Genomic DNA, 23,040 nt, shown 5'->3' on the forward strand with positions numbered 1-23,040 from the left:
GTTATTTTTTACTGTTTTCTTGTTTTTTTTTCACTATTTTGCTACCATTTCACTATTACGTTGCTACTATTTTGTTGTTATTGTTTAGATAATACTTGATTTATTGTTAATTTTGTTACTATTTTAGAGGCATTTATTGTACTTTTGTTACTATTAAGTTGCACTTATCTTAGTGTTATTTAAGTATACATATTTTTTAAATTTGTTGGGAAATGTTTGTTTTAATATTTTTAGTATTTTTGATGTATTATATATTTCCTAAACATTTATATAAAAATAATATAAAAAATTAATACGAGCAGGTTGGGCTTGAGTTTTAGCATTTTTATTCGAGCTGGGGTTGGGAAAAATTTTGGTTGAACCCGAGCGTAGCAACGAGCCTAAAATTTTGGTTGGGCCCAACTCGAACCCAACCTGACCCATGATCACCTCTAGCCACAAGTTTCTTGTTTTCGAACGAGCAATTTATCATAATCATTAATTGACAGTGATCATATTAATCATTAAGAAGACACAATTGTGACAATGAGATAAAATAGGATTGTATTGAGTGGACGAATTTAACTCAGAGAAATCAAGGATATTATTGGCAATCAACCGTACTTTGGAAAGTCAAAGATTACAAAGATATGGGTATCAAAATGTTGGCACTAGAAATCTGAGATTTAAGGCACCAAAAGTGGGATTGAGATTTGGCATGAGATATTTGCAAGATTTTTGGTCCCTAATTGTATATTGACTTTGCAAGTTGACCCCTAAACCTCAACTATAAATAGGCCTAACCATTTCTCATTTGAATCATCCCACATTTGTTATTCTCTACCTAAGGCATTGTTCTCTCTCCCTATTTGTAAATTTTCACTTGTATTTTTGAGTGAAATATATTTGGTAAAGTCCGAGGACGTAGGAAAAATTTGCTGAACCTCGTTAAAATTTTGGTGTTCTTTGTTGTTTATTTTGCATATTTTGTGAGTGTGATTGTAGTGATTTATTGTGCTATTAAATTATGATATAGGGATATTTTGGCTAGGAAAGACCTAGTACTTAAGCGATCTTTGTGATCCACCTCTCTTTCCTAGGAATTGAACTTAGTGTGATTTTTTAGTACAATAATTTTACTCTTTTACATGCTTCCACACAACAATTGGTATCGGAGCTAGATTCGTACTTGGGGAATACGACTATTTACAGTACTGTTCACATATACAATAGTTGAGATTGAGGAGAAAAATGACAGTGGCATTGCCATCAGCAAAGACTATTGTGACCAATGCAAAATTTGAAGTAGAGAAATTTGATGGTACGATAATTTTGGTATGTGGCAATGTGAATCCTGGGTGTCTTATGTCAGCAAGAGCTGGATATAGCCCTTGAAGAAAAACCTGACAAGATGGATGACAAGGAGTGGGCCAAGATCAATAGACAAGCGTGTGGTATAATCCGCCTAAGTTTGGCCAAAGAGCAGAAGTACTCTGTCATGAGGGAGACATCAGGGAAGAAGTTGTGGGATACATTGGAGGAAAATTTTCTAACGAAAAGTCTTGAAAATAGTTTTTATATGAAAAAGAAGCTTTGTCGCTTCACGTATGCACCCGGTATGTCGATGAATGACCATGTGAACTCATTTAATAAAATTTTAGCAGACTTGCTAAATTTGGATGAGAAATATGAAGATGAAGACAAGGCATTATTTTTGTTGAATTCTCTCCTAATGAATATGATCATCTTACCACTACATTGTTTCATGGGAAGGATACGATCACATTTGATGCAGTCTGCAGTGCATTGTATAGATTTGAGACTCGAAAGAAAGATAAAAGAGATCACAGAGAGACAACTACAGAAGTCTTAACAGTAAGAGGTTGTTCGCACAACAACAAACTTGGTAGAAGGAGTAAGTCCAAAGGGAGACCTGCCAAAGATGAATGTGCTTTTTGTCGTGAGAAAGGGCACTGGAAAAAGAATTGCCCTAAGTTAAAAAAGGGTAAGGCTATTTCTAATGCATGTGTAGTGGATCATGATGAGGAGTCAAACTTTAGCTTGGTTGGTATGGCAATGGCATGTCGTACAGATGAGTCGATTTTGGATTCGGGATGTAATTACCATATGTGTCCTAATAGGGACTGGTTTTCTAGTCTTAAAGAACTAAAAGGTGGAGTTGTTTTTAATGGACAATGACAGTGCTTGTAAGACAATGGGAGTAGGTACAATCTAATTGAAGAATCACGATGGCTCAATCCAAGTCTTGACAGATGTTCGCTACGTACCTAGCTTGAAGAATCTCATCTCCTATAATCTAAAGGGCTCACAATCACTTTGAGAGATGGACTACTAAAGGTAGTAGCTGAGGTATTGACGGTGATGAAAGGCACAAGAAGGAATAACCTATACTATTTAAATAGAAGTACAGTTATTGGATCAACATCAACAGTTTCTATAAAAAATGCAGATTCAGAGGCTACTAGGTTATGGCATATGCGATTGGGACATGCTGGTGGAAAAGCTTTGCAGAATTTGGCGAAGCAAGGCTTGTTGAAAGGAGCAAATTCTTGCAAATTGGAATTCTATGAACATTGTGTTTTGGGCAAGCAGACAAGGGTAAAATTTGCTCAGCAATTCACAATACAAAAGGAATTCTGGACTACGTTCACAGTGATGTGTGAAGGCCTACCAAGGTGGCTTCTTTGGGAGGTATGCATTATTTTGTTACTTTTGTTGATGATTATTCAAGAAAAGTATGGGTGTATCTAATGAAAAGAAAAAAATGAAGTATTGGATGCATTTCTAAAATGGAAGAAGATGCTGGAAACTCAAACTGGTCTAAATGTCAAACGACTTCGATCAGATAATGGTACGGAGTACAAGAATGATCCATTTCTACAAGTATGTGAAGATGAGGGCATTGTGTGACACTTCACTGTTCGGGATACACCACAGCAGAATGGGGTGGCAGAATGTATGAATCAGACTATACTAGAGAAAGTTCGATGTATGTTGTCCAATGCTAGATTGGGCATGGAATTTTGGGCTGAGGCAGTTACATATGCGTTCCATCTAATTAACCATTTGCCATCAGCTGCAATAAATGGAAAAACTCCTATAGAGATGTGGACTGGTAAACCTACTACTAATTATGATTCTTTACATGTTTTTGGTTCCACTGCATATTATCATGTAAAAGAAACTAAGTTAGACCCAGGAGCAAAAAAAGTATTATTCTTGGGTATAACTGGTGGAGTAAAAGGATACCGTCTCTGGTGTCCTGATACAAGGAAGATTGTTTTCAGTAGAGATGTGATTTTTGATGAATCAATCAACCATGATAAAGAACAATGATTCACAAAAGGATGACGAAACCAGTAGTACTCTGCATCAGGTAAAGGTTGAAAAGGTTAATGATGATCCAGCTAATATTGGAAGGACAAATAATGAAGAAGTTCCAACCCAAGAACTTCTACAACAACAAGTTTCAATTACATATAAGAGGCTAAGAAGAAAGATTCGTAAGCCTGCTCGCTTTGATGATATGGTGGCCTATGCACTTTTAATTGCAGATGATGATGTTCCTTCTACTTACACAGAAACAAGAAGTAACCCTGATGGTGTAAAGTGGAAGCAAGCTATGAATGAAGCAATGCAGTCTCTTCATAAAAATAAGACTTGGGAGTTGGTGACATTGCCCAAAGGACAGAAGGCAAATTGGATGCAAATGGGTATATACAAAGAAGGAATGATTTCCTAGTAAAAACGAAATTCGATACAAGGCTAGATTGGAAGCAAAGGGTTACGCTCAAAAAGAAGGAATAGACTACAATGAAGTGTTTTCCCCAGTTGTGAAGCATTCGTCTATTCGGATTTTGCTAGCTTTGGTTGTGCAATATGATCTTGAACTAGTTCAGCTCGATGTGAAGACCGCATTTTTACACGGTGATTTGGAAGAGGAAATCTATATGACTTAGCCAGATGGATTCAAGGTTGCTGATAAAGAAAACTGGGTTTGCAAACTGACAAAGTTATTTTATGGACTGAAACAATCTCCGAGGTAGTGGTACAAGCGATTTGATTAGTTCATGAAAGGGCAAAGGTACATAAGAAGTAAATTTGATCATTGCGTGTATTTTCAGAAGCTACAAGAAGGAATTTTCATATACTTGCTCTTATATGTTGATGATATGTTGATAGCATCTAAGAGCAAAAGAAATTGAGAGATTGAAGACTCAACTCAACCTTGAGTTTGAGATGAAAGATCTAAGTGAAGCTAAGAAGATTCTTGGCATGGAAATATGTAGAGAAAGAGCTCATGGCAGAGTTAGCTTGTCTCAGAAGCAATATTTGATTAAGGTACTTGATGTGTCATTGAAAGCACCAAAAATATCCTATTCCTTGTAAAATAGTAAAAATAACAGTAAAGGGGAAGTAGGGTCGAATCCTCAGGGACCGGATTGTACGAATGCTCGTTTCTTGAAATCCTGGACATTTCTTAGCCAAGAAAACTTGCGTTCCTGAAAAATAAAAAAAAGAATTAAGAATATGGAAAAATAAAAATAGAATTTAAAGTGAATTGAAATTGCAAAATTAAATAAATTGCAGAAATTAAAAAGAGGAATATAAAAATAAATAGAGTTGGGAAAAGAGAAAGTTTCTTATGTGACGAGATTCCAGCCTCCGGTTGTCTCGTTCTGCTTTGGGTTCAATCATTGGCTTTTAAGTAACCATTTTCAAGCAAGATAAGCCAGTTATACTGGAAAAGGACGCCTACAACCACCAGCTCCAAGGATTTGGACTTATGATTTGGCGGAGCCTGACTCTAGCAAATAATCGCTTTTGTGGGACTATCTTCTGCTAGATCACCTCTTCCCAACGACGAATACCACGCCGTTTTATCTCTTGGATTCGCCAACCTCTGACGCAGAAAGCCAACGAACCGACTGTACAACCTTTCCAAAATGTACAAAGCGGTCGTTCCTTGCACAAGTTGAAAATGTCACCTATTAAGGGACATGGACGGAAGCGTCAGCCCCGTAATGCAGAGAAGCGATGAATACCCTGTTGAGGATGCTAAGCGTGGATTCTAAGCCTCAAGAACCTTTTTTGGGGAATTTTAACAACCTTCGACTAGATTAGTTTAGTGGCTCATGATTTTTGGGAAAGAAATAAATATAATATAAATAAGATTTTTATTGAAGAAAATATGGAGAGAACAAAAAGATAGGGTTTTTGGAGAGGGAGTGTTTACAGAAAAAAAAAAGTCAAATATGTGCCACTCCATCCCCTATTTATAGCACTAGAAAACCTAGTCTATTCCTAATGAAATTCTAAAAGATAAATAATAAATAATTAAAGATAAATAAAGATAAATGAAAATAAATCCTAAAATTAAATCTAAATAAAAATCCTTAATAATTATCCTAATATAATTGAAATTAAAATAGAGTCTTGTGCTATAAAATCTCTTCTTTTGCATTTCAGTCCTTGGGTCTTCCATGTTTGCATTTTTGGCACCACTTCTCTCCTTCTTTGCATGTTGGCCTATTATATCTTCAAATTGACACTTTTTACCCTTAAACTTCCTCTTGCCTCCAATTTAGTCCCTAAAAGATAAAAGACCATAAATAGCCCAAATTAATTGCATCATACTCAAAATAAATATATAATTAGCACATAAAAATATGACGTTCTAGAGTATTATCAGTACTACAGCTGCTTGGCATGAACGAGTAGACAAAACCTGTAAGTACCCCATTGGCTTCTCATTTCAAGCTTTCTGCACAAGTATCTCCTTCGACGAATACGAAACAAGAATACAGGATACAAGTTACATATTCTAATGCAGTAGGTATCTTGATGTATGCAATGGTGTGTACAAAACCCGACATTTCACAAGCAGTTAGTATAGTGAGTAGGATACACATAATCCTGGAAAAGGACATCGGCAAGCTGTGAAATGGATTCTATGGTATATTCAGAAGACCATGGATGTTGGATTACTATTCAAACAAGATACTACACTTGGTAAAGGTGTTATTGGGTACGTTGATTCTAACTATACCGGTGATTTGGACAAACGAAGATCAACCGCCGGTTATGTGTTTACACTTGCTAGAGGACCAATAAGTTGGAATTTTAGACTGTAGTCTACAGTTGCGTTGTCAACCACAGAAGTCAAATACATGGCTGTAATAGAGGCTGAAAAGGAAGCTATTTGGTTACAAGGTATGGTTAAAATCTTGGATTGGTTCAGGAGCATATTAACGTGTATTGTGATAGTCAAAATGCTATTCATTTAGCAAAGAATCAAGTCTATCATACACGTATAAAGCATATCGACGTACGATTCCATTTTGTGTGGGAAATTATTGATGAGGGGAAAATTCATCTTCAAAAGATTAGGGCTACAGATAATCCCGCAGATATGATGACCAAGGTGTAACAACAACCAAGTTCGAACATTGTTTGAATTTGATCAATATCCTGCAAGTTTAATAGTTGAAGAAGGCATTATCAAGTATTGTTAACAAAATAAAAAAGAACTGAGTGAAGATAAGATTATCCTAATCAAATCTCCAAGATTATTGACAATCATCCATACTTTGTAAATTCAAAGATTACAAAGATATGGGTATCAAAATGTTGGCACTAGAAATCTGAGGTTTAAGGCACCGAAAGTGGGATTGAGATTTGGCGTGAGATATTTGCAAGATTTTTGGTCCCTAATTGTATAGTGACTTTGCAAGTTGATCCCTGAACCTCAACTATAAATAGGCCTAACCATTTCTCATTTGAATCTGTAACACCCCCTACCGGTATCCATGCCGGAATAGGTACGAGGCATTACTGGAGTTTACTAAACATTTTCAGATAATTCTAAGTCATTTATTATTCATATTTTGAAAATAATCATAACGTCTCTCTATTGGGCCCTCGAAGCCCCAAACATACATTAAAAACCAACCGAAATTAAATAGAGATCATAAAAAAAATTCGTAAAATCTTAAATTTTATTTTCATCTAAGTACTTACCATTTCAACGCTTCTTATAATTAAACATGTTACCATTCAATCAATAGCTTGACACTTGTCTAAACGTCAAACAACATCATTGTTAGTATACTTGCACATATTTAATATAAATTCAATATTGATATACTTATTTTCTTGACATGTCACACTTGAGTTTAATAATTGTCTTTACTTACATAATTTCCTTGTATCAACATATCAAAGATAATCATATATGTACATGTCATGAAACATATGATTCTCTTACCGTTTCTTCATAAGTATATATCAATATTTCATTATATCAATATTTCATGCTCCATCATTTCCATATATTTTATGTATATTTATTCCGGTAAAGTTTATATCAAACTTAACATAAATTATATTCCATGTACTTATTCTTATTTCGTTTATCTATCTTCATAATTATTTCATACAACTCTTTTATACATATATTTTCATATGACCAGTTTTTGTAAACATTTCACACAACCATTTTATATAACCATTCGTCATCTGATACATATTACCTGAATATCAATTGTTCAATAGATGTCATCGCGTCTCCCATCCACGGTCTTATTTATCTTTGACACGATGCCATAGTGTCTTTCAACTATGGTCTTACTCATTTTCTATCATATTGCCATGGTATCTTTCAACCATGGTCTTGTTCATTTCATATCACGTTGCCATCGTATCTTTCAACCATGGTCTTATTCATTTCTCGTCATGTTGCCATGGTATCTTTCAACCATGGTCTTACACATTTCATATCAGAGAGCACACTCCTACGAACCTCATCCTTACAGTGGGATTACCAGTCCGGGCTAAATCCCCTGTAATATAAACTCATAGAGTATTATCGGGATTACCAGTCCAGGCTAAATTCAGACCCTAATTTGGATTACCCGTCCAGGCTAAATCCATTTTCTACATATTCTTCGGGAGGGCTATATCAGGATAGGATCACCCGTCCGGGATAGATCCTTTTTACCGTCAATTCCTTTTCAGAGATCCATCAAATTTTCCTTTCATTCAACTGGATATCTTCCCCTTTTTATCAAATATGTTAATGTTTCATCAATTTTCATACAATTAACATTCAAATCATATTCACGTAAATAACATACATTTCAAGCATTTAAGAATATGATTCAAGTTATACGAACTTACCTAGCAAAATTGCAAAAATATCAAGATTCAGGGACATTTTGGTAATTTACCATTTTCCCAATTTTCACCCAATCTTAAATTGAAAATTTCATTCAATTTATTAATTTAGATAATAAAATAATTCATTCCCTTCAATTTGGTCATTTTGACATTTTTACAAAATTTTCCCTAAAGTTTTAATTTTATTCAATTTAGTCCTTAAGCCTAAAACATGCAAATTAGCCATGCTAGTTGAATATTCATATATATTTTCCTCCTCCTCCTCTCCATTCCACATCCTTAAAGTATATAACACACTTGTAAGTAATATCATCTGTAATTTTTATTATTTACTTTTTATGAATATTCAAGCTGTCCATCTGTGTCATAGTCACTAAATTATTTATATCTAGAGCTATAGAACTCCAAATTAATATCTGATAATTTTCCCTAAAACTAGACTCATATATATTCTTACCATAAAATTTTCAGAATTTTTTATTTACCCAATAAGTACAGTTTATTCTTTAAAGTTACCCCTATTCTGCTGTCTGAAAGTTCTGACCCTTCTTCACTAAAAACTAATTATCTCCTTGTATAGAATGGAAATGATATTCCCATTTATTTCTTTTGAAACTAGACTCATTCATGATTATAAACATATAAATTTACGCCCATAATTATTTTTATCCAATTTTTGATGATTTTCCAAATTCAGAACAGGGGAACCCGAATTCATTCTAAACTTATCTCACAAAATTCATTATATCTCATGATTTACAAATTCATTGTTTACACCATTTCTTCTATGAGAAACTAAATTCAATAAGCTTTAATTTCATATTTTTTTCATCTTCTAATTCAATTTCTACAATTTATGGTAATTTTTCAAAGTTAGTCTACTGCTGCTGTCCAATATTGTTTTAGTGCAAGCTGTTTATTACCATTCTTCCCCCGAACTTTAATAAATAACAATTTCGTCCCTACTCAATTAGCCTCTCAATTGAGCTGATTTTTCTCAATTAACACTTTATTATATCACTTTAAACTACTTTAAAACTTTTAGAAATCATAATTTCAGCATTAGACTTTACTTCCAAATATTTTCACAATTAGGTCCTAAAATCAATTTCCATTAATTTTACTTGATAAAATTATCATATATCAAAATTAAAGCTTCAATTCTATGTTTATTCATCATATGTTTCCATCACTCATCCATAATAACTTTAAAAATTAGCCCTTCAACATAAAACTTATGAATTACTTTACAATTCAATCCTTATTTCATTTCTAACTTGAAATTTCTATCAATTAAACCCTTATTTCATCATTTTACTAAACATGAACATTATCTAGAAATCTAATAACTTTCAAAATATCAACTTAATTTCATCAAAGTCTTGTTCCAAAGCTTCTAAAACATCAAAATTTAGTAAAAAGGGCTAAATTGACTTACCTATTAAACTTCCAAGCTTCATACCATGAATTTTCCCTTTTCTCCTTTCTTTTTTCTTTTTCTTTCTTTCCTGCCCCTGCTCTCTGTTTTGTTTGCTTTGTTTCTTTCCTTTTTATTCTCTCTCTCTTTTTTTCCCCTTTTCATATATATATATACATGTATTTATACTTAAATAGTAAGTATTATTTATTTATTCATGTGTATATTATTAGTACATTTGTATTCATTTATGACCATATATTTGTCATTATTTAATATATTTATCATATAAAATCTTATCATATAATTATTTAATTATTAAATATATTTTATAAAATAATAAATATCTATTTAATATCTAATACATGTTTTACAAATGTATGTATTTTTACACTTGTATATTTTATTTACTATACATTTGTCTTTGTACAAATTTATTTATCATATAAATATTTTATAATATAATTATAATAAATTAATTTAATATCATTTATTACTAATAAATATATATATATTTTATGATTTGAAACCTAAGTAAAAATATTAGATTTTTACTTTATATGCCGCCTCATTTATGCTAAATGGCATAATTGCCATTTTGGTACTTTTTATTTTCTTTTAATTTGTAATTAAACTTTCACACTTTATTCAATTTAAGCCTTGTATCAATTATCCTTAATTAAGCTAAATTCACTTAATTAAACTCTAATTAACCACTCGATTAACTTTTTAAATATTTTTTATAATTATTTACGGATCCATTTTTTAATAACGGAGACTCGAAAATACATTTTTTTATAACCGTAAAATTTGGATTATTACAGAATCATCCCACATTTGTTATTCTCTACCTAAGGCATTGTTCTCTCTCCCTATTTGTAAATTTTCACTTGTATTTTGGAGTGAAATATATTTGGTAGTGTCCAAGGACGTAGGCAAAATTTGCTGAACCTCATTAAAATTCTGGTGTTCTTTATTGTTTATTTTGCATATTTTGTGATTGTGATTGTAGTGATTTATTGTGCTATTAAATTATGATAGAGGGATATTCTGGCTAGGAAAGACCTGGTACTTAAGCAATCTTTGTGATACACCTCTCTTTCCTGGGAATTGAACTTAGTGTGATTTTTTAGTACAATAATTTTACTCTTTTACATGCTTCCGCACAACAGATATCATATGAGGATAACAAATACATAACGAGGTCATTTGTAACGCCCCAATTTTTGGGAATCCTGTGAATGTTGGCATAGGTTTAATTATGTTAGTGGGCCTCTAGAAAGCCCAAGCTTAAGATAGAACCCGACAATTTTAGTTAATTTTTGTTCCATAAGAAAAAGGGGGTGAAATTATGAAATAGGACCTATGTGAAAATGTTTGAAAATGCTATAGGCTAAATTGAAGTGGCCAAATAAATAGGAGTGCAAAATAGGAGGATTTGCATGACAAACCTCCCATTTTACATGAAGTGGCCAGCCATCATGTTGTTGTAGACAAAATGTACACTTGATGTCCATAATTTATGGTACAAATTGATACAAATTGATAATAGGTTAGGTAAAGGTTCCATGATAATAGGTTAGGTAAATGTTCCATGATAATGGGTTAGGTAAATGTTTCATGATAATGGGTTAGGTAAATGTTTCATGATAAGAATTTCATGTCTTTTGTATTAAAGAATTAAATGGATGAAATATGAAGTTTTATTAAAAGAAAAAGGGGTGAAAAGAACAAAGTTTTGTCCATCTTTGTTCATCATAGCTGAAAGTTAGAGAAGAGAAAGGAGAGGAGAAAGCTCTTGAGTATTCGGTCATTAGGAGGAGGAAAATTGAAGGTAAGTTCTTGGTACCTTGCTTCTATTTTGAGGTTCATGAGTTCTTCTTGATTCTACCTTAACTCTTGAAGTATATTTTGATTTTTAGTTGTGTTGTGAGCATTTAGTCATGAATTAAAATGAAGGAAATGGTTGTTGTTTCATGTTCTTTTGATGAAAAATGGAAGATAGGTGAAGTTGAGCCAAACAAATGAGCATGCATGTGCCTTAGATGCTAAAGGGAAAAATCGGCTAACATGTTGTGCTTTAAAATGATGAAATGGAGATTATACTTAAGTAAAATCATAGATATGTAATGATTGATTGGTGATATACATGTTTAAATAACAAGCATGCAAGTTAGGTGTGAAAGAGTGATTTGGTAATAAATCTGCTTGGGACAGCAGCAGTAACGTGACTTTGGAAAATCACCATAAATTGTGGGAGATGAATTAGAAGCTGAATAAATTATGTAATTAAAGCTTAATGAGTCTAGTTTCAAATGGAATAAACGAGAACATATTTTGAATTCTGTACAATGAGAAATTTGATTCGTAATGAAGAGTGGTCAGATTAGTCAAACAGTGAAACATGGGAAGCTTTAAGAAAAATCTGGTATTGATTGGCCATACCAAAAATTCTGAAAATTTTATGGATAAAAGATATATGAGTCTATTTTCAGGGAAAATTAACGGCACTTGATGGAGTTTCGTAGCTCCAGTTATAAATAATTTAGTGACTGTTGCTCAGGAAGACAGCTTGCAGTGAAATTATGATTATGTGGTAAACATTGACAAAAATTTGTTAATGAGTTGCTTATTGATTTCTTATAAGCTTACTATGATCTGTAGGTGTGGTTGGCCGAATATTGTAAGGGGTTAATACGTAGTTTGCATTTGAATAGTTAGATTAACGTGTTAGTAATCCAATTGTAGGCGGTTCGTGTGTGGATCTCGTCAGCATATCGTCGCAAACAGGTGTGTAACTGACACCCTCTCATAGACTAGATTGGCAAAAGCAGAAAAGCCGAAATGCCGAAAAGTTAGTATTTTGGGAATTTGCGAGTGTGCGAATGCTCGTAAGATAGTTGGGTTTGTATATTTAGTAATCTAAAGTAATAAACTGCAGTACGCGCGATTTTGTACATTTTGATAATTTGGGCTTAATGGGCCAAATATCGGGTTCATGGGCCAACGGACCCAATTCAGTAAGTATGTGCGGTAAGTGTTCTGATAGTACGTAAATAGTTAGGATATGCATGAAAACCCTAAAAGTAGCTAAATTACTATAATACCCCTATGTATGGAAAATTACTGTTATACCCCTAGGTGCAAAATTACCGTTATACCCTTAGGGTTAATTTTGACTGAAAAGCATGACGATCTGATTCTATATGATGTATGCCATGATTATATATCTGTTGCATGGGGACATGGGTTATATTATGGAGGAAGCGTTCTGGTGGCTATGCCACAAATATCTGATCTGGTGGCTCTGCCACGATTATCTGTATTTGGTGACTCTGTCACATTATCTGTTCTGGCAGCCATGCTACAAATTCTGTGGTGTGTAGCGGTTGGGTGGGTCGAGTTGTCTCCCCACACGGTGTAAGGTTGGTACGGGGGTGTATACGGTTGGATATGGTTGGGTTTCTGCATAAACATGTAATATCTGTTCTGTTCTGCTATGAGCCTATGGGCTTTATTTTGAATTCTGTTATGGGCTAAGGCCAACTTATTCTATTTCTGTGGTTTAAGCTGATATAGGCTATGGTTGGGTTAATTTACACACTGAGTTTCCCTAAACTCACCCCTTTTATTTTCATCCACGCAGGTAATCCCCAACCATAGTGGGCTTGGAGTTGTGAGGGAATTCAGAGTGGCCACATGTTCTGAAAGTTTGATTTTCTTCTGGTGAACTGGACATCCTTTTATTTACGTTTGAAGTTTTGGGTTTTTAAATGTAATAAGGCCGCTTATTTATTTTTGATGGTTTTTTTATATGTATTACTAAGATAGGTAATACTTATTTTAACTGTTGAAATTGGATAGCTTTAGGGCGCGTTTTCAAAAACAACAGTTGATTTCAAAATAACACGACAACAAGCAAAGCTTCCGCAATGAAAGTATTTTCTATAATTAATCACTTTTCCTAAAAATGACTTAATCAAATTGGTTTCCTAGAAATATTCATGACGTTAAAGTGTGGCAATGGCGGTATGCATGTCTAGGATTGGATCTGAAGAGAGCTTGGTACTTAAGCAGTCCGATGGACTCACCACCTCTTTTCCGGTTTCCTACCTAGTGCACAGCTTCCATTCACTTTAACCCTTAATGAATTAATCTTTTGAACATCAAGTACGATTTTCTGGACTTAGAATGGAATTTTTTTTTACGTTTTTGATGTGGCATGCAGGATCCGGCCATAACTTCTGGGCCGGGTTTGGGGTGTTACATCATTGAACAAATCAGTTGGATGAATTGCTTTCATAAATAGTATGCAATAAAGAGTTTTCAATCATGATACTTCTTGTGGACTGACTCCACGATTAAGTAAATTGTGAATTGTTAGAAAGATGCTTCTATACATAATTGTGATTACTCAAGCCTAATTGTATACGCATGATTAGTCCTTCCGCTAGCTTAACAAAAGCCCAATCGGACTACATTTGTATCAAAAGAAAATTCTATGATTATGGAAATAATTTCATTGAGTCGATTTATTTGATGTGGAATTAAATTAGGTAGTTGTGAGAATTATTCAAGTAGAGAATTTGATTAAATAATTTTCTTAAAAAATTAATTTGAAAATCTTAGTGATTTTTTGAAAATTAATTTTGATCAAGTAAAATTAGAATAATCAAATTAATTAAAATAAATATGATATTTTTTAAAATTAATTTTCAAGTCATACAATTGGCCCAAGGGTAATTGAACTTGAAAATTCTATCTAAGAACCAAAACTCGAGACTGAAACCCAAAACTAGTTGAATCGTGCCCTGTGTGTGAAACAGGTTCGACAGTCCAACTGGTTAATACGTGATATTCGTGACAGGTTTTAAAAATTTATAATTAATCATTCTTGGAACTAACTATTATCACGATGAAGGCAAGTGTACCTATCGAACAGTAGTATAGCTTTAGCAAGACCGGATTGTCGAACCCAAAGGAACCAAGAGTACTAGTAATTACTTTCTTTTTATTATCTAACCTAAAAATTAAGGGATTTGTTTATCTAGACTAAATAACTAAACTAAGGGAGCACAGAGAGAAAATTGGGAAAAAGCTTTTGGGAAAACTCGATTGATTAAGACAATACCCAAGGAAAAACCCACCTAGACTTCACTTATTATTTGACTCAGAATCAGACGATTTATTCATTTGACTTGATTCGTAGAAATCCCTAAGTTATATTATTATCTCTCTCGAGACTAATAATGTCTAACCCTAGGTTGATTAATTGAAATCTCTTTCTAATTAACGCCCTAGTGTTGCATTAACTCGATCTATGGATCCCCTTATTAGGTTTCACCCTAATTCGGCGAAATCTTATCACCTATCTCTAGGCGTGCAATCAATTCCGCTTAATTACGACAAATTTACTCTTAGACAGGGTCTATTCCTCCTCTGAATAAAAGCATTAACTTGAATCAATATCCTGGAATATTAAAACAAGAATTAAGAACACATAATTAAGAACAAGTCAAATATTTATCATACAATTCAGATAATAATAACAAGATCCGTGTTAGGTTTCATTCCCCTTAGATATTTAGGGGGTTTAGTTCATAATTATAAAAGAAAACATCTCAAAAGAAAAATGAATACAAAACATAAAGAAAACCCAAAACCCCTGAATGGAAATTGAAGGGAGATCTTCAGTCTTGATGATGAATCCGACTTTTGAGATGGACCAATCGGGTTCCCTTGAGTAATTCTTTGCCTCTTACATCGTGTGTCTCTTCTAGGTGCCTCCTCAGGTGTTTAAATAGGTTTTAGAATGCCTAAGAGCCCTCAAAAGTGGCCTTTTCCGAATAGGACTATACTTGGGCTTGACAGGGACAGGCCTGTGTGACACGCCCGTGTGGGATTGCTCCAGCCCGTGGTCAAGGTTGTTGAATAGGCATGGGTGTGTAGTTTATCCGTGTAAGTCGTGATTCGATCCTGCCAAATAGACATGGCCGTGTGACACGCCCGTGTGAGGAAGTTCAAGCCGTGTTGATTTCCCATGTGGGTTCATTTTCTCCGTTTTCAGCCTGTTTCTCACTCTTTTTATTCTTCTATGCTCACCTAAGTATAAAATCATGAAATTAAAGAATTAGGAGCATTGAATTCACCAAATCTAAGGAGAATTCATCCATAAATGTGCTAAGCATGGGATAAAAATATGTATAAATTACGGTTTATCAAATACCCCCACACTTAAGCGTTTGCTTGTCCTCAAGCAAAATCCTCAACTCACAATCAAAATAAATTCTTCTCAAGTTATAATCCCTATCAATAATATCTCAAAATAATCCATAAGTAATCATAAATTGAAAATTCAACTAAAAGTACATCAAAGTTTCAAACATTCCAAGTTGAGCATTTTATCATGAAAACATAGGTGTCCCCCCTCATCTAAGTAATCACCTTTGATCAAAATATCACAGAGTTTAATATCCTCACTAAAGGTTCACTCAAATCACTTGAGGTGTTTAAGGACATCAAATAAAGCACTCATTAGTCAATATGAAAAGTTATTACCATAAGCTTGCTTGAAAATCAAATCTCCACCACTATATATTAAGATGATACATCAATCAAAAAAATATTTAGAGGGTTGTAATGTGGCTTTGGTTAGGGGGTGTGGTCACAAGCTAAAGAAAAGGTTAGAATCGAGATTGAATTGGAAAATTACCTAGCTAGAAAAATAACTAGTCATCAGTTGAATACAAGTGAGCTTCTTCTCAGAACATGGAATTAACACTTAAGCTCAAAAATGACGAATTACTACTAATATGTATGTAAGTATTGTATATATATATTTTAAGAACAAGTCAAATAACATAGAACTTAATTATTGCAACGAAGAATAAAACATAACTAAGCAATTAATTCAAATCAAATCTTGACAAAAATAGGGATCAAATTAGGGGATTTCAACAATAATGGGTTATGGGTTAATATTGATGGTAAATCAATTAATGGCTTGTTAGGCTCAAAGGGGTTCACTAAGTGTTAATTATGAAGGTAGGCTTTTGTGGAGTGAGTGGGTTAAACCTAAGTGCATTTATCATCTCGACATATCAAATCAAATGGTGTGGTCTTGACATGCATAAACAAGCAAGTTTTAGAATAACAAATCAATACTGATGCACTCATAATAAAGGTGAGCATAAAAGAAATAACATATGATCTAAAGGCTCAATATTTCACAAAAATTATGGCTTTTTGATGTTTAAATTAGTGAATTTCAATTCAAGATAATACCTAAACTTAGGGAAGTAACCTAAAAGTTTTTAATTATTCAAAAATCAACTTATCATGCTTGATTCCCTAATGTCTTAAAGTTTAAACAATTAATGCATAAATACCTATGTTTTAATTCGAGACATATCAATAAAAATCATAAATTAATTAAAATTCATTTTAATAGTGATATGAGAAAATCACATGAGAACAAGACCAAATTCAGGGATTTCTGATAATGATATAAAGGACCCCCCACACTTAATATGTGCGTTGCCCTCAATGTACAAAGATAGATTTATTGAAAAATATAGATATAAGATCATAAGATAGGGAGAGAAGTGAAACTTCCTGAATGATGAATGAACTCCTTGAATTGGAGTTATGGAGAATAATCGGCCAAGGCAATGATGAGAGTGGAGGAGGATACTCCAGTGGTGGTAGAGGTTCATTAGTCCATAAGTCCTACGCCAAAAGAATATTATATCTGGTAGTAGCTATAGTCATGGTCGAGCAGGACATGGCAGTCGTGGAGAACCTTTGCCAGCGGAGTTTTTAATTCCTATTTGATGATGAGCTTTGGAGCTTTTTATAATTGTGATAGAATCAGGAACTTTTTAAGAAGTATGGAGAAACATAACTACTCGTAAAGAAATAGCTGAAAAAATTATAAAATCTCAATATAAAATAGTATTAAAAGGAAATAAAAGTAATTTCAAAATATAAGGATAAAAATAAACTAAATTGTAGGTGTTTATAAAGAAATTAGGGCACACGGCCATAAGGTACGCCTGTGTGCCCTCAGTTCAGCTCGTGCGTTTCGTGGTTTTCAAAATTGGGCACATTAGTGTACACATCCATGTTTCACAACCGTGTCAATTTTTGTTTGCTTCTCCACACCCATGTATGCAAGCACACGCCCGTGTTATTTTGACACGCTCGACCATGGTCGGAGGGCATGGTCGTGTCGCACGCCCGTGTTAATTTGATAGGATTACCCATGGCCATGTCGCACAGCCGTGGCAACTTATCGAATCTCGTGTTGGGGAAACATTTTTGCTCTATTTCACACGACCGTATCGTACGGCCGTGTTGCCTCCCGTGGTGTGTCCACGGCCTACGGCACACCCGTGTGCCTGGTCGTGTGGTTCTGGAAATCCTGTGTTCAGTGACTCAGCTAGTGAATTAAATGTTGAAGACTAAAATTTAAAGAAGTTAACACCGTTAGTGCTCGGGTTGCCTCTCGAGAAGCGCTTATTTATAGTCTAAGCTTGACTCTATCTTGTAGGTATATTTAGGTAACTTCGTGGAGCCGTAGCTCCTCTTTATCGTCTTTGAAATTCTCACCATTATTAATTTTGAGATGATGTCCATTTACCTTAAAAGTGCCTTGTGATGGATGACTTACCTCTACTGTGCCATATGGAAGCACAATTTGAACTATGAAATGACCTAACCATCGTGATTTAAGCTTTCCAGGAAACAATTTGAGCCTCGAGTTATATAACAGGACAAGATCTCCAACTTCAAATTGCCTTTGTAGCTTCAAACGGGCGTCGTGGCGGCTCTTCGTCACTTCCTTGTAAAGGTACAAATTTTCATATGCATTGGCTCGCCACTCATCTTAGTCATTTAATTGCATCAACCTATTTTCACTTGCAAGTTTGGGGTCAAGGTTTAGAAATTTTATAGCCCAGAATACCTTGTATTCTAACTCAAACGGTAGATGAAAAGTTTTCCCATAAACAAGTCTGTAAGGTGATGTTCCTATGGGAGTCTTAAAAGTAGTTCTATAAGCTCATAAAGCGTTATCTACTTTCATCGCCCAATCCTTCTTGTTCAATTCTACTATCTTTTCTAGGATACGTTTACTATCTCGGTTCGTTACTTCGACTTGGCCACTAGTTTGAGGGTGATAAGGGGTAGCTGTTCTGTGATGAACTCCATATTTCTTAAGGGTCTTGTCAAATTGGGCATTCAAAAATGAGTACCCCTACACTGATAATTGCTCTAGGTGTACCAAATTGAGAGAAAAGTTTCTTAAGGAACCGTACTACTACTCTAGCATCATTAGTAGGTAAAGCTTGGGCTTCAACCCATTTGGACATATAATCAACAGCTACTAAGATGTATTTATTCCCGAATAAACTAGAGAATGAGACCCATGAAGTTGATACCCCAAACGTCAAATATTTCACATGAGATCATATATGTCTGAGGCATTTCATCACAGTTGAATATATTACCTGTCCTCTGACATTTGTCACAAGAAGTAACATATCTGTTGGCGTCTTTGAATAAAGTGGGCCAATAAAAACCTAATTCGAGGACTTTATGTGCGGTCTTATTTCCATCGTAATGTCCTCAAGTCGGTCTTGGGTGGCAATGTTCTAAGATTTTCAATGCTTCTGTCCTTGTAACACATATCCTAATGATTTGATCTGCATATTTACGGAAAAGAAAAGGGTCTTCCCAGAAGTAGTTTTTCACATCAGTGAAGAATCGCTTCTTTTGCTGATGTGTCAACCCTTTTGGGATAATGTTAGCGGCTAAAAAATTTGAAATATCTGTAAACTAGGGTACCTCATAATCAGATATAGCAAAAAATTATTCTTCAGAGAATGAATCATTTATTTCAATGTCATCTGGCTCTTTGGTACTTAAGTTTTCAAGCCTGGAGAGATGGTCAGCCACAAGATTTTCAGCTCCTTTCTTATCCTTAATCTCCAAGTCAAATTCCTGCAATAATAAGATGCATCGAATGAGTCGAGGTTTTGCATCTTTTTTAGTCAAAAGGTGGCGAAGAGCGGAATGATTAGTATAAACAACAACTTTAGACAATATTAAATATGACCTAAATTTATCGAATGCAAAAACCACAGCTAGCAGCTCTTTCTCCGTGGTAGTATAGTTTTCTTGTGTGGCTGTCAAAGTTCTACTAGTATAATAGATAGGTTGAAAATGTTTATCTCTTCGCTGTCCCAAAATTGCACCTACTGCAAAATCGCTCGCATCCCGCATTATTTCAAAATGTGAATTCCAATCAGGTGTAATTATAATTGGAGCTTTAGTCAGTTTATCCTTTAAAGTATTAAATGCTTCTAAACACTCCTGATCGAAATTGAAAGGCACATCTTTTTCTAATAATTTAGTCAAAGACTTAGCTATTTTAGAAAAGTCTTTAATAAATCTTCTATAAAACCCAGCATGTCCTAAAAGCTTCTAATAGCCTTAACCGAATTAGAGGGAGGTAGTTTTTCAATGGTTTCAATTTTAGATTTATCAACCTCAATCCCTCTGCTAGAAATTTTATGTCCTAACACAATACCTTCTTGAACTATAAATTGACATTTTTCTCAGTTAAGCATAACGTTTGTTTCCTCACATCTTATTAACACTCGTTTTAAATTTTTGAGGCAAAAATGGAAAGAGTTACCGAAAACTGAGAAATCATCCATGAATACCTCAATGATGTCTTCTGCGAGTTCGTCAAAAATGGCCATCATGCAGCGCTGAAAAGTAGCAGGAGCATTACATAATCCAAAAGGCATTCTACGATAAGCAAACGTACTGTATGGACATGTACATGTCATCTTTTCTTGATCTTCATGAGCTATTGGGATTTAGAAATAGCCAGAGAGTCTGGCTAAAAAGCAGTTGTACATGTGCCCTGATAATCTTTCCAACATTTGGTCAATGAATGGATGAAGGAAGTGATCTTTTCTCGTGGCATCATTTAGCTTCCTATAATCAATGCACACCCTCCAACCTGTGACTGTCCTTGTTGGGATTAATTCGTTCTTCTCATTGGTTACAACAGTCATGCCTCCTTTCTTAGGAACAACCTGCACTGGACTCACCCAAGAACTATCAAAAATAGGATAAATAATTCCAGAATCTAGGAGTTTAATTACCTCAGCTTTAACAACTTCTTTTATGTTGGGGTTCAGTCGTCTTTGGGCTTGTACGCATGGTTTATATTCATCTTCCATTAAAATTTTGTGGGTGCAAAAAGAAGGGTTGATCCCTTTAATGTCAGAAATTTTCCAAGCTATGGCCCTTTTGTGCTTTCTTAATACTTAGAGTAATTCTTCCTTCTCCTTGGATTGCAAGTTGGATGCAATAATTACCGGTAATGTAAAATTATTTCCAAGGAATACATATTCCAAGTGTTTTGGCAACTGTTTAAGTTCCAGTTTTGGAGGTTCTTCAATAGAGGATTTTTGCTTAAGTTCATCTTTTACCTTAATTCCCTTATATTCTGCTAGTTTTGGGAGGTTTTATTGGAGTTTAGTTCGGTTCCTATCTCAGAATCATCATCCACCCCCTCCTTGGGCGAGACACAGTTCCATCGTATCCTTATGTACGATTTCCTGAAAAGAATCTTGAGATAAAATAACATGAGTCATCCTGTTCCCTAGAAAATCTCATGGCATCATAAATTTTAAAAATAATCTCTTCGTCACCTACTCTAAGTACCAATTTACCATCACCCACATCAATTACAGCCCAAGCAGTGGCTAAAAATGGCCAACCTAAGATTAAAGGTACCTTGACATCTTTATCCATGTCAAGCACAACGAAATCAACAGGGAATATAAATTTATCTACTTTTACAAGTACGTCCTCTATAATTCCCATAGGATATTTAACAAATCTATCAGCTAATTGAATACTCATCCTAGTAGGTTTAGGTTCCCCAAGACCAAGTTGTTTAAACATTTTATATGGCATCAAATTAATGCAGGCACCTAAATCAGCTAGTGCTTTATCAACATTCAAACTACCAATTAAGCAGGGAATAGTAAAACTTCCTAGATCTTTCAGTTTGGTTGGTAGTTTATTTTAGAGTATTGCTGAGCACTCCTCATTAAGTTCCACTGTAGATAAGTCTTCAAACTTCCTTTTGTTCATTAGAAGCTCCTTTAAAAATTTTGCATATGTAGGCATCTGCGATATAGCTTCAACAAAAGGTAAGTTAATATGCAGTTGTTTAAAAAGTTCAAGAAATTTACCGAATTGTATATCCATGCAGTCTTTCTTCAACTTTGCTGGGTATGGGATTGGTGGTTTGTATTCTTTTGGCATTAGATTGTCATTCAGATTCAGCTAACACTTTCCCACTCCTTATTGTAACTGCTTTCACGTGCTCTTTTGGGTTAGATTCAGTGTTATTAGGTAGACTTCCTGGTAGTCTTTCAGAAATTAATTTAGCGAGTTGACCTATTTGAGTTTCGAGCCCTTGGATCGATGCTTGTTGATTTTTAAGTGTTGTCTCGGTATTCTGGAAATGAGTTTCTAATACCGAGATGAATTTTGTTAACATCTCCTCAAGGTTCAGCTTTTTCTCTTGTTGGTAGGGTGGTTGTTGGAAGCTTGGAGGTAGTGGTAGTCTCTGATTCCCATGGCCTCCCCATGAGAATTTTGGGTGGTTCCTCCAACCTGCATTGTAAGTATTACTATAAGGATTATTTTGAGATTGGGGATTATTACCCATGTAATTTAACTGCTCGTTCTCCATGTTGTGGCCATAGTGTGGGTATTCTGAATTGCTTGATCCACCTCCACTTGCTTCGCACTGTATTACTGGGTGAACATGTGAAGAACCAAGAAAACCGTCAATAATTCTGTTCAAAAGTTCTACCTAATTAGAGAGCACGGTGACTGAATTGACGTTAAAAATGCCGGCAATTTTCATTGGTTTGTCCTCATGTCTTGCCATTGATAATTATTCAGTGACATCTCTTCTATAAATTCATAAGCATCCTCAGGTGTCTTATTATTGACAGTTCGACCAGCGGCTGCGTCAATCATTTGTGGAGTCGACGGATTCAGGCCATTATGAAACGTTTGAACCTGTAGCTAGAGTGGTAACCTATGGTGAGGGCATCTTCGTAAAAGGTCCTTGTATCTCTCTCATGCATCGTGGAGTGTTTCTAAATCCATCTGCACAAAAGAGGAGATATCATTATGTAATTTAGCTGTTTTAGTCGGCGAAAAATATTTTAATAAAAACTTTTCAATCATTTGTTCCCAAGTAGTGATTGACCCTCATGGTAACAAGTTCAACCACTGTTTAGCTTTGTTCTTCAATGAAAAAGGAAATAACCGAAGGTGAATGGCATCACCAGAAACGCCATTGATTTTAAAAGTGTCGCAAAACTCTAAGAAATTTGCCAAGT

At 34.5% G+C, this 23,040-nt stretch overlaps 1 non-coding gene across 1 annotated transcript; it reads left to right on the forward strand.

Moving 5' to 3' along the window:
* The first annotated feature begins 22,730 nt into the window (after positions 1 to 22,730).
* LOC121208706 (small nucleolar RNA R71) lies at positions 22,731 to 22,837 on the forward strand. The gene has a single exon (XR_005903836.1). It is a non-coding gene; the product is annotated as a small nucleolar RNA R71 (small nucleolar RNA).
* Positions 22,838 to 23,040: the final 203 nt, after the last annotated feature.

Source organism: Gossypium hirsutum, chromosome A10 (genome assembly GCF_007990345.1).
Source record: "Gossypium hirsutum isolate 1008001.06 chromosome A10, Gossypium_hirsutum_v2.1, whole genome shotgun sequence".
Classification (NCBI taxonomy): Eukaryota; Viridiplantae; Streptophyta; class Magnoliopsida; order Malvales; family Malvaceae; genus Gossypium; species Gossypium hirsutum.